The sequence below is a fragment of the Mustela lutreola genome, chromosome X, assembly GCF_030435805.1.
Source record: "Mustela lutreola isolate mMusLut2 chromosome X, mMusLut2.pri, whole genome shotgun sequence".
Taxonomy (NCBI): domain Eukaryota; kingdom Metazoa; phylum Chordata; class Mammalia; order Carnivora; family Mustelidae; genus Mustela; species Mustela lutreola.
In genome coordinates this window covers 125,495,988-125,508,105 of record NC_081308.1, presented here as the reverse complement: position 1 = coordinate 125,508,105, position 12,118 = coordinate 125,495,988, and positions in this window count along the sequence as shown.

Genomic DNA, 12,118 nt, shown 5'->3' with positions numbered 1-12,118 from the left:
TCTGTGCCATTTGTATTGGCCTCGATCCCCTTTGGAATTCTGTTCAAAATCCCTTGTATTTACATCTCTCGTGGCTCCACATGGATCTACACATGTCTGTACACTAGAACAGAGATTGGAACAGGAGAGCGCCCCTAGAGTTAAGGTCTGCAGTTGAAGTAGAGAGGCCTGTTGCCTGGGCCACACAGATGTCATTTGTGCAGAATGATAGCTAAACTGGGTCTGTTCGCTATTTCACCCAAAGACAGACGCACACTCTTGAAATTCAAAGCTGTGGCGCCCCTCCAGTGTGAAGCCAAGCCACCACTGCCTTCGACAAATTGTCCATGAATGTGTCATATTTGACTTTTGTGAAGCGACTGAAGGTTTCTGGACACCGGTGGTTTTAGACAGGGGACAACCTATTGAGAGAGAGAGTGAGAGAGCACTGCTTGAAAGCTAATTCCTCATGGTACGCAGAGCTTTTCTTCCCTCTTCCCTCTTATTTCTCATTTTCTACTGTCAAACCTTCCCCTAGTCGGAGTTGACGGGAGATAAAACAAAATGATCTCCACGGCAAGTGCTGCCTGCCCTACTGTGGATTTATTCCTTAAATATTCATATGCGAGACAGTTACAACTGGAATATCGGTTTCTTCCTTTTAGGTACCCCCTCTGTTTTAGCTTCCCCCACTATGGCCAAGGTACTCTTCCTAAGACTTTCCCCGTTTTATTTCTCTATCCAATAGCTTCTGTGATTCTCTGCTCCTTTGAACGTCATGGCCAATGCCTGCTCCTCACCTACAGAGGCAACCATCACCATCATCACCATCATCACCACCATCACCATCATCACCGTCATCACCATCATCACCGTCATCACCGTCATCACCGTCATCACCGTCATCACTGTCATCACCGTCATCACCGTCATCACCATCATCACCGTCATCACTGTCATCACCGTCATCACCGTCATCACCATCATCACCATCATCACCGTCATCACCATCATCACCAGCCCCATTTTCTCAACCCACTGGTCCTCTCCTCCATTCTTGCTTCCACTCCTTCTATCCCTCTCAACAACGAAAAAAAATGTTTTTGTACCCCAGACCTTTGCTACTGCTGTCTGTGACCTTTTTTTGACCTTCATATAATAACCCAAAGATCATAATGACCTCTAGGACAGTGTACGATCCTTCTCCTCCATTGAGGCTTCACACAAGGTCTCAAGCTCAAAGTGACCACTTTATATTTCCACTGTTATATCTAATACTCTCCTTTTTAAGCTATTTTACATTTTGTCTCCTCAATCAAAGTAATAGAGAATAACAGGTAAGGACTGCCTTCTACTTCTTTGGGTCCTAGTTAGTATAGGGCTTCACAAAGTTAACAGAACTAATTGAATGAAGGAATGGATGTATAAGTGAAGATATAGTGGAAAGACCACTGGATTTAGGGGTGCCTGCGTGGCTCAGTTGGTTGAGTATCTGCCTTCTGCTCAGGTCATGATCCCAGAGTCCTGGGATCGAGGCCCAGGTCAGGCTTCCTGCTCAGTGGGGAGTCTGCTTCTTCTTCTCCCACTGTGGGCTCTCTCTCTCTCTCTCAAATAAATCAATCTTAAAAAAAAAAAAAAAAAAAAAAGACCACTGGACTTAAATTCGGTAGACCAGGATTGAAGTCTCAGGTTAACATTTACTAGCTTTTCTTCTTCTGCATAGGTGATTTTAGACAGGAGTGCCAATTCCTTTATTTGTAAAAAAAGAATAAACTACCCATCCTAATTAATTCATAGTATTATTGGTTGTTGTAAAGATAAAATTCAGTAATATTTTTGAAAAACATCTACCTGGCACTTAAAGGAAGCATAAGATTTAGTGTCATTGTGTGAGAAACCCAGCAAGTACAAAGGCAAAGCCATGAAATGACCTTCCCAAGATCATGGAAATAAACATCTGCCTAGCTTTTCTAGCTGTAAGTCAGATCACTGCAGATTTTCTATTTTCCCATATTTCATTATGGTAATACAAAATCAATCAATCTACCCATGAATTTATTCAGGGATGATTTTTGTGTTGGCAATATGCCTTCTGAATAAATCCATATTTTTTCTCTTCCCAAAGGTCAGATGTATTACTGAACATCTGCTCTAAGAAAATGTTTATGGAGTCAATGATGTTCTAGAATAAGGAGACACTTAATGCTTCCAGCACATTTCTCCTATTGTCTGCCCTATGTCAAATGCCAATGCCTTGGAGAAAATGGTTCTTCAACTGACTCATAAAAAATGCTGGGATAGAGGCACCGGGATGGTGCAGTCAGTTAAGTGTCCAATTCTTGCTTTGGCCCAGGTCGTGATCTCAGGGTCGTGGGATCAAGTGGGGAATGTGAAGATTCTCTCCCTCTGCCCTTCCCCACTGTGTATACATGCTCTCTCTCAAATAAGTAAATAAATAATTCTTTTCAAAAATGTTGGGATACGCAAAAGTACTTTAAAGAAATCAATCTGGGGTTCCTGGGTGGCTCAGTTGTTAAGCCTCTGCCTTTGGCTCAGGTCAGGATCCTGGAGTCCTGGGATCGAGCCCTGCATCGGGCTCCCTGCTCAGGGGGGAGCCTGCTTCTCCCTCTGCCACTCCCCCTGCTTGTGTCCCCTCTCTCGCTGTGTCTCTCTCTGTCAAATAAATAAATGAAATCTTTATAAATAAATAAATAATTAAATCTGTAAGACAAAATGGCCAAAGCATGCCTAAAAATGCAGCAACATATATCTGTTCTTATCTAGCTACAAATGATGATGGAAAACATTTGTGTAGCCTTACTAGATGCCAGGTCATGTTCTAAATGCTTTACCTGATGAATTAGCTAATATTATTATTCATACTTTACAGAAGAAACTGATACACGGAGAAGTTAAGTGACTTGTCCAAGGTCACACAGTTAGTAAGTGGCTCACCAGAATGCAAACCCAGGGAGCTGGCCTTTAGAATTGATACTTTTAACCACTATGTTATGTGCCTAAAACAATAATTAAATTTCTTTTTAAAATTTGCATAGTGTTGCTTTCTCAGTACTATGGATCATAAAGTTTGTGTAAACAATCACTTACTTTTAGGTAATTTTATCCTTTGGGAGATCATAAACTTTCCAGTGAATATTACAGTATTAAAATGCTTGCATATTTGTCAAGGTATTTTCTAGGAATAAATCTCTACCCTTTCTGGAATAAAATGGTCCAGAAAGCTTACACTTAGAGATGTTATTTTACGTGTAATATTTCATTTCGTCAACACAGTAAGCCTGTGGCTTAGGTATGTTTACCTTGAGGTGCAAGGCGATTGGGAACCAGAATGGTAAAGTACTCAAAGTCAGATAGTATGTGGGGAAGGTTGGAGTCTAATCTAGGGAAGTCCAAGATCAAAACATTTACTCTTCTCACTTACATTCCATTGTCCTCCTAAGGTCAAAGCTCACAACTTCTCAGATTATAGGTGATGGATTTAAAGGTCTGTTTTCCCCTTGGGTCCAGGTCCACCCAGAGGACTTCATCTTACAACTACATACCTCACCCCACTGTCTACAGAAAACAAAAACAGGGGTGCCTGGGTGGCTCAGTGGGTTAAAGCCTCTGCCTTCAGCACGGGTCATGATCTCAGGGTCCTGGGATCGAACCTCGCATTGGGCTCTCTGCTTGTCGGGGAACCTGCTTCCCCCTCTCTCTCTGCCTGCCTCTCTGCCTACTTGTGATCTCTGTCAAATAAATAAATAAAATCTTTAAAAAAAAAAAAAAAAGAAAAAGAAAACAAAAACAAAAGCCAAAGCAAAAAATCTCATTTTACTTCTGACCCCATAATTGCCAGTATATTTTTCAGATTTTAATAAACAGATTCTTTTTAATAAAGAACATAGCCATGTCATGACAGAACCATAAAAGTACCCCAGGCCAAATGCAGTGAGAACAACACCCTACTGAGAACAGAGCATGGTTACATGTGGCTGTAGCTACATGACCTCTCTTCATAAACAAGCCCCAAATAAGAGTTGTTGAGGTAGGAGAATAGTTGAAAGAGATTTTTTTTTTTTTTTAAAAGAGGGGGTGGTGGGGAATGTGTGATTTTAAAATGGTGGATTTAAACATCCACGATTATTACCACTCCTTCCAGAATCCCCAGCAAAACGACGATAAAAGAAAGAGAAAGGCCCCAAAACAGAAAGAAGATAAAAACAGCACATCCATTCTGAAGATCAGTGTCTTCTCTCCTTGATGCTTGGAGCACAGATATATAACCCAAAAGCGGGCGAAGGGACAACTCCTCACGGAGGAAACTGGCCAACATGACGGACGAACGAGGCAGGGGCTCTCATTCGGGCAAAGGGCGAAGAGGATTCCAGAGCTGGGTCAGTGGGAGGGAATAGGATTCCAACAGTGCCACAGGCCTCTGGACTCTAAGAATAGCTGTGACAGGTGGCTCCGAGAAGAAGAAAAAGCCCTAAAGTGATAGGATATCAGGATATTGAGGGGGAGAATGAGTGACTGTATATTGAAGAGTAGTGAAGTGAAACAACACACAGCAATTTTAAATTCTAGGCCAAACAGAATGTCTTAACAGATCAGAGATATGTGTGTGGCTCTTCTGTGAACAATTCCTATAAAGATGAAACACTGAAAATGCAGGAAACAGAACAGTCTGATCGTATTAGAACAGCGAGGCGGGGTAACTAGAGTATGTGGGGGTGGTGTGGGAGAGAGAAGTCTACACTTTTGGCAGGACAAAGAAAACAATTAATGTCTAAAATTGAAAAAAAAAAAAAAAACACAAACTCAAGTACTGGCAGCATGTGCATGGGATTTAGAAATGTGGAAGGCAGTTCCAGAAGATTTGGAATTAGGTTGCCTCTGAGGAACAGGGCCGAGAGATGTGGGCAGAGGAGTGCCATGTTCTTTTCTGAGCCTTTGGATTGGTTTCAATTCTGTACATGTATGGTTTTAATTAAGATACACTTGATGTTAGAAAACGAAAAATAACAACACAGAGGAAGAAAAAGAGAGTCAAATAAGAAGTAGAAATGATAATCCCCTTTGGCTGCCAAACGGACTGTGTAGACCTAATAATTTACAAAAGTCTCTTGAAATGACTGTTCGGTACAATACCAGGAATCTAAGTGCTGATTTCCTCCTACGGTTACATCGGCAACGTCTTAGGGATTTCTTGGGTTCCAACACTAAATAAAAACATGCTACAGCCAGCTGAGTGTGTATTTACAATGTATACCTCCCTTTTGTTTTCACTCCAAAATAAAACCTTTATTTTCTTCTAGAAGCTGAGCAACGCTACCCATATATGGGAGGAAAAATGATTTCCATTAAAAAATAACTTGATGGCAGTTTTATTTAGTGCTTCAGTTTTGCCATCCTGGATATCTAGAGAGAAAAAAAAATGCCCAGAATTTGTCTCCAGGCAACTACCCAAATGCAGCAAGCTGGGGAGCAAACGGAATCAGCAAGTGACAAGACATGGGCATAAGCATAGGGAGAGATGGCGAAATGTGACTAATTGAAGAACTCGCACGGTGGAGGGGAGACATTCAGTGAGTGGAGACGACTAGAAAATGAAAAGCCTAAACTAGAACGGAAGGCATAATAAGTAGAATGGCAGCTTTCCATTTTTCTTTAACATATAAAAATAATCATCTGAATCGAGTATTAAAAAAAAGGCAGGAGAGAGAAAAATAAGCCAAGTAAGGTAAAGATATCAAAACAGCCAAGCAACGGAAGGAAAGGAAGTGGAAAAGTGGATGCAAACTAGCAACAGAACGAGCAGCACAAAGCAGAAATGGCCTTCGTAGGATTACGTTATTGAACTTCCAGTCATCACGGTCAACGAAGCTAACACAGAAAACATCCCCTCTGCCTTAAAACAAATAAAAGTACTGAATGAAATGCATTTTTCTTTGAAAAAGTATATACCCAAGGCAAAAAGCAAGACAGGGAAACCCTTAGTAACAAAAATAAAGCTGGACCTCTACGGCAGAAGGTGAGTAGGAGGCATAGGAACTTGAAAGATGCCCTGAGGCGTGCATGTGGCTAAGGAGCTGGATCTGGGCTCCCGGAATAAAGCCTATCCTAAAAAGTCTAGCAGAAGTAGAACTAGGAGGGAAAAAAAAAGTATTCTATAGGTCCAAGGACAAGACAAGGAATCTTCCCTGTCCTGTCTTACCCCAGCCTTCCCGGACCTTGGGTGAAAAAGAGAGACCTTCATAAAATGGAAGGCACAAAGATGCAGCGCCTGTTGGACACGGGGAATTAACACGAGAGCAGAACTGGAGAAACCCCACCCCAGTTCACATGACTTCCCCCCGCCCAGAGCTCGGCCCCCACGTGAAGGACACGAACCGCCTCCATAGGAAAACTCTTTGATGTAAAGGAAACTGGACCCATAAGGGGAAACGCTGGATGAAAAACCAAAGAAATTAGTTGACATACCTTGTTGCACCTAAAGAACTTTTGACAGTGAGTAAACCACAGTAACAAGGGTGAAAAAATTATGAAGGGCCACAAACAGAGTAAAATATTAGGCATCCACGGAATGGGAAAGTTCAAATTGAATCTTCCTGAAGGCTTAAGGAGTAAAGCTATTGACTAGCTTTTCGAGTTTAAATACCTGCGTTAGGGGGACCTGGATGGCTCAGTGGGTTAAGCCTCTGCCTTCGGCTCAGGTCGTGATTCCAGGGTCCTGGGATCGAGCCCCGCATTGGGCTCTCTGCTCAGCAGGGAGCCTGCTTCCTCTTCTCTCTGCCTGCCTCTCTGCCTCCTTGTGATCTCTGTCTGTCTGTCAAATAAATAAATAAAATCTTTAAATAAATAAATAAATACCTTGTTAAAGATGTTAACCGTTGCCATTAAAGTAAGAGAAATGGATGCCTACACCGTCTGTTTTCCATTAGCCATTAAGAGGAGTCTTCCGCCTTGACGGTCCTGCTCTGTGCATCCAAAGGCTTACCTCCAGCTGGCCTCTTTGGCTACCTGACTTCTTGGTTTGGCCCAATGTTCCTCTGCTGAAAGCCATAGCTGCACTTGCGGATCCCTGCAAATACTCACTCCTCGTGTCCGTGAGAACTCAGGGTGGCAATAGCTTCTCTCTGTCTCTTTGACCCTGTTGTAGGAGCCCCAAGATTGTCCACGAACGCTTGTTTTGTTAACCCTGTCCACACCGTTGTGTGCAGTTCCTTCATTAAACTCTTTTCAATAACCCCTTTTGAGTGTGAACTCTCCATACTTCCCTGTGGACTGGACCTTTCCCGATGCAAAGAAGCAACTTCCAAATCGATACAGAGAGGGACAAAGAAGGGCTGGAGAAGGGAACGACAGCTCTAAACCCGAGGAAAGCAGGGAGAAAATAACACAGACACACAAACAAGCCGGTTGCACGGAAACACTCAATAATGTGATTGAAGTAAGCAAAATGAGTCGAATGGTGGGGCGCCATTTATGTGTATTTTAAAATGAGCAAATCAAGATGATATATTGATTTCGGCTGCATACGTGCCCAGTAAAACCCCAGAAGCGTGGGCTGGAATTCTGTATATCAAGTCCAGCCTAACCGCTGCCTCCAGAAAGGGATAAACAGAGATTCAAAAGGAAGAAATGTATCTGAAACATTTTCTTTTCTAAAAAAAATGTTTTTGAAGCAAATATGCAACATATTAGCACTTTTGCTTATTTTCAGTGGTGTACATGTGGGTGTCATAAAACTTTGCACAGTACATTTTGTATGTCTCAACTCTTTTATAATAAAATAATCTATTACTCCAAATTAGAACTGTTTGGTTCTCACTCAAATCCTGTGGTACCTTGGTTGGTCTCCCTTTCATATGACCTAAGGTATTATCGTAGAATAAAAGAAGTCTGAAAATGTCACAAGTGTAGCAGCAAATATTTTTCTCTGCGTGTATTATTAAACACCTTTGCTGTGTGTCTATTGACATATAAAATGTCATCCTCAAGCGACTATTAACACCCCAGGTGCTATGGGATTTGGAAAGCACAGACACAGTCGTAATGAGACTTTAACACCTCTTGATGATATTAATTAAATAAGAAAAAATAGTTGCATTAGAGAGCCATTGCAGACGGATCACATTCTGGATTGCTACAAACCATCCATGGACATTGCAACACAAAGTCACGCTATGATTTAGCATGTTGAGAAAATAAAAGCTGGTTTTTGCTGACATTGATGTATCTTAATAAAATAAGATGGATTCTAATGGCTATCTTTCTGAGAACTAACTATATTATTTACATTTTTCATTTTGTCATATGACACTGTAGATATATGAAAATGTAATTCAAATTTCCTTGCAATCTTCATCGGGCTTTCTGCTTTAGATATAATATTCTGTTATGCTCTAAGAAACAGAATAAATGTAATAAAAATTGGTATAATGTTACAGTGAGAATAGTAAACACATTTTAATTCAATATTCTAATACTTTTCCATTTCCGTGTGCATTTTTATGATCCTAAAAGATAGCTCTCACTGGGACTTATGTCTATAAGGCTATCCATAAACCTGAAGATATAATACATAAGAAAAGAATACTTTTAATTAATGAAAAGCTGATTTTACCAAGGTCTGGATTATATAAAAGCCTTTGAATTCCTCCTCACTACCAAGATCTCCATGTGGGACAATGTTGTACTCATTCGTATTGCTCGTCCTCCTTCAAATATAAGAGTAGAAGTGGCGAAGGCGGAGAAATCTCCATTCAGGCTGAGTCTGACAGGACAGCCTTCTGGATAGGTTTTCTTCCAGAGAAGGATATTAACATAGGCCGAACGGAATGTGGAGACTGCACATAAATTCATTCTTGATACCATCTTCCCCATAAGAGTGACGGAAAGATTGACCATGATAGCCACGTTAGCAGCGAACCACACTCCTGTTTTCAAAGAGAAGGAGAAACGGACTGAGCACTCATTTATCATCCCCTGTAGGTCACAAAGCTTTGGATGCGTTATCTCATTTAATCCTCTCAACAATCTTAGAGGAACTTTATAGACGTAGAAACTGAGGCTCGGGTACATTCAATAATTGGCCGATGGTCACACGACAATTAAGTTATGGATCCAGGATTCCAGTGCCAATAATTTTGGCTCTAAATCATAATTATAGCAAAAAAAAAAAATGAGATTGAGGGTACTGGCTTTAAACCAGAATAAAAATTCCAGTATCCCCTTCTCTTTATAGATACCCGCTCAGAAAATACTCCATTCATGCTAGATAGACAAAATCTTACCTCCCTCACTTTTTGACTGATCCATGCTCAAGAAGAAAAACCAAGCTCTAAGCTGGATCTTTGCAAGATCAAAACGTATATTGCAAAGTGAATTTCCTCACCAAAAAGTCAAGGGGAAAGAGGTTTTCATGATCTGAAGACACGATACTGTTGACACACTTCATTCTTTAGTAATTCGATCAACACTTGTATGGAGTTAAGACCAAGAGCAAGGTTGTATATTACAATGGCATGAACCATAAAATTTAAACCTGGACAGAACCCAAGAAACTTAGTCCAGTAGCTTCAAAGACTTGTCTCAGGGACCATGGACGAAGGTGGACATAGAATTCAAGGGCAATAACCTCAGAGATTTACCCCTAATTTAACCAGAGCAGTTCTGGTTTTATCTGGGTTAAATAATAAGCTTCTTCATGAGGCCTCATTTCAATATATTGTTCCATATATTATAACAACTTTCCGAAAATCATTGTTCTGGTTCAATTCACTCACTTTTCAGATAAGGAATGTGAGTCCATTTTAAGGAGAAGACTCACTCAAGCCTGAATAGCTCCTTAGAGCTGAAGTGGATTTTGGAGGGGCAGGGGGGAGTGGATTAAAAAAAAAATCGGCACTGTCTTACTCTACACCTAAAGCTCTTATCATTATAGTTAGCATACAGTTCAAGGCTACAAGTAAATTGTCATCTTATATATTGTGAACATAATTTCTATACTGCGTGACAGTTTTAAGCACTGTGATTTTATGTGTGTGTGTGTTCACGACTGGTTCCTTATAGCTTTGCTAGGAGTTGGGCAGGGTTAATAATAGCATCCCTATTTACAGAAAAAGATTTGGGGGCTCAGGAAGGAAGTGGCCAAACTAGACCTAAAAACTAGTTCTCCTAATTTTTGGTTAGTTTCTTTTGTATTTTATATTTTCATTTAAAGCCCAGTGAGTTCGCATCCAGGGTAATGTTAGTTTCAGGTGTACGATGCAGCGATTCAACACTTCCACACCTCACCCCGTGCTCATCACAAGTGCCCGCCTTCATCCAGTAACTTCCTCCCACTCCCAGCAGCATGTCTGAATGTCTTTTCTGCTTTGATTAGGGGTAAGCATCAGGACTATTTTCTTCCAAGAAGAACTTGTACCTCATTCTTTATAAAATTACATTCATTTCCATAAATTGCTACTGAGGAAGAACACGATTACTCATGACCTTCCTGGAAATCCCAGAACTTGCTGTCCCTTCAGCGAGACAACTAACTTACAGGAGACATACCTGCTTGTTTGCAGAGACTGGGAAAATGGCATTTTCCGACAGACAAAGAGCAAAGACCTGTTATTATTAATCAATGAGGAAAAAAAAAAACCCGCTTTGGATATTCTTCTACACCATTTTCAAAACAGGATTTAGTGGAAAACTGTCAAGCACTTTTCCCAGGACGTCTACAATATACTCATTGATTCATTTCCTCAATCATTGGTTCTACTAAAAAGCAGCATCACTGCTCACTTTCTTGATTGAGGGAGCACATGAAAGGAGGAATAGCCCCCCTCTCTTTAAAGGGTCATTTGGAGGAGCCTTACATATGCATTCTCAGCTGCACATGGTAACGCAAAAAGTATCACAGACCTTGAAAAGAACTGACTCTTTCCTTAAGGCCAATACCACTTTGGGTTTGTTTTACAGCTGCTGTTTTTCTCCCCACACATCTGTGTGGATGTATCCATGTTCACACGCTCTCCGTTTGACCTTGTCTACTGCTCTGACCCTCCAAGTGATGTGTGGACAGTCCTTAATTTCACTTTCCATACCTTCGGATGGAAAATGAATGCTGCTCTATGTAACAAAGAAATTTGTGAACTGTCATTCTCTATCTCAATGCACTGAACTGTTATTGTTACATCTGAGCAATATTGGCTGCTACAGATACTTTGGGATAATAACCAGCCATAGCTTTTCACTTGAAATATTCGTCCTCTCATACCGTTTCCCCAGTCTGCACTCTTGAATGTCTCGTTTTTTAATTTAAATTCAATTAACACATAGTGTATTATTAACCATAAAGTGTATCATTCACCTTCAGTTTAGTGATTCATCACTTGCATGCAACACATCACAAGCCTTCCTTAATGTCCATCAACCCGTTACCCCTTCCCCCAGCTCTCTGCCCCTCCAGTAACCCTCAGTTTGTTCCCTATGGTTAGGAGTCTCCTATGGTTTGTCCCCTCTCTGTTTTCCTCTTGTTTTATTTTTCCTGCCCTTCCTCTATGTTCTTCTGTTTTGTTCTGTGAATATCTCATTTTGCTCCTTTATGGTCAACTCAAAAGAAATGTGGCATTTTTAGAATTTACTAATTTTCCACTGAAACTTCACATTTCCATGGTTAATCTTGTGTTAAGGCTTACTTGAATAAAAATTAAGGATTCTTGGGCGCCTGGGTGGCCCAGTCGGTTAAAGCCTCTACCTCCAGCTCAGGTCATGATCACAGGATCCTGGGATTCAGTCCTGCATCGTGCTCCCTGCTCAGCAGAAAGCCTGCTTCCCCCTCTCTCTCTGCCTGTCTCTCTGCCTACTTGGGATCTCTCTCTCTCTCTCTCTCTCTCTGTCAAATAAATAAATAGCATCTATTAAAAAAAAAAAAATAAGGATTCTCGTCAGATTTCTTTTCATATTCCCTCAATTTTGCCGGAAGGAGTTCTTGAAGTTCTACGAAATAAAGAGATCTCAACGGACATTTAATCCAACTCCTTTTGCCTGAAGAGAGAAAGTGACTTGCCTACGACAGGACAGTAACATAACTTGTTTTAAACCCTTGTCTTAGGATTACCAACCCAGCCTTGTTCTCTGACAC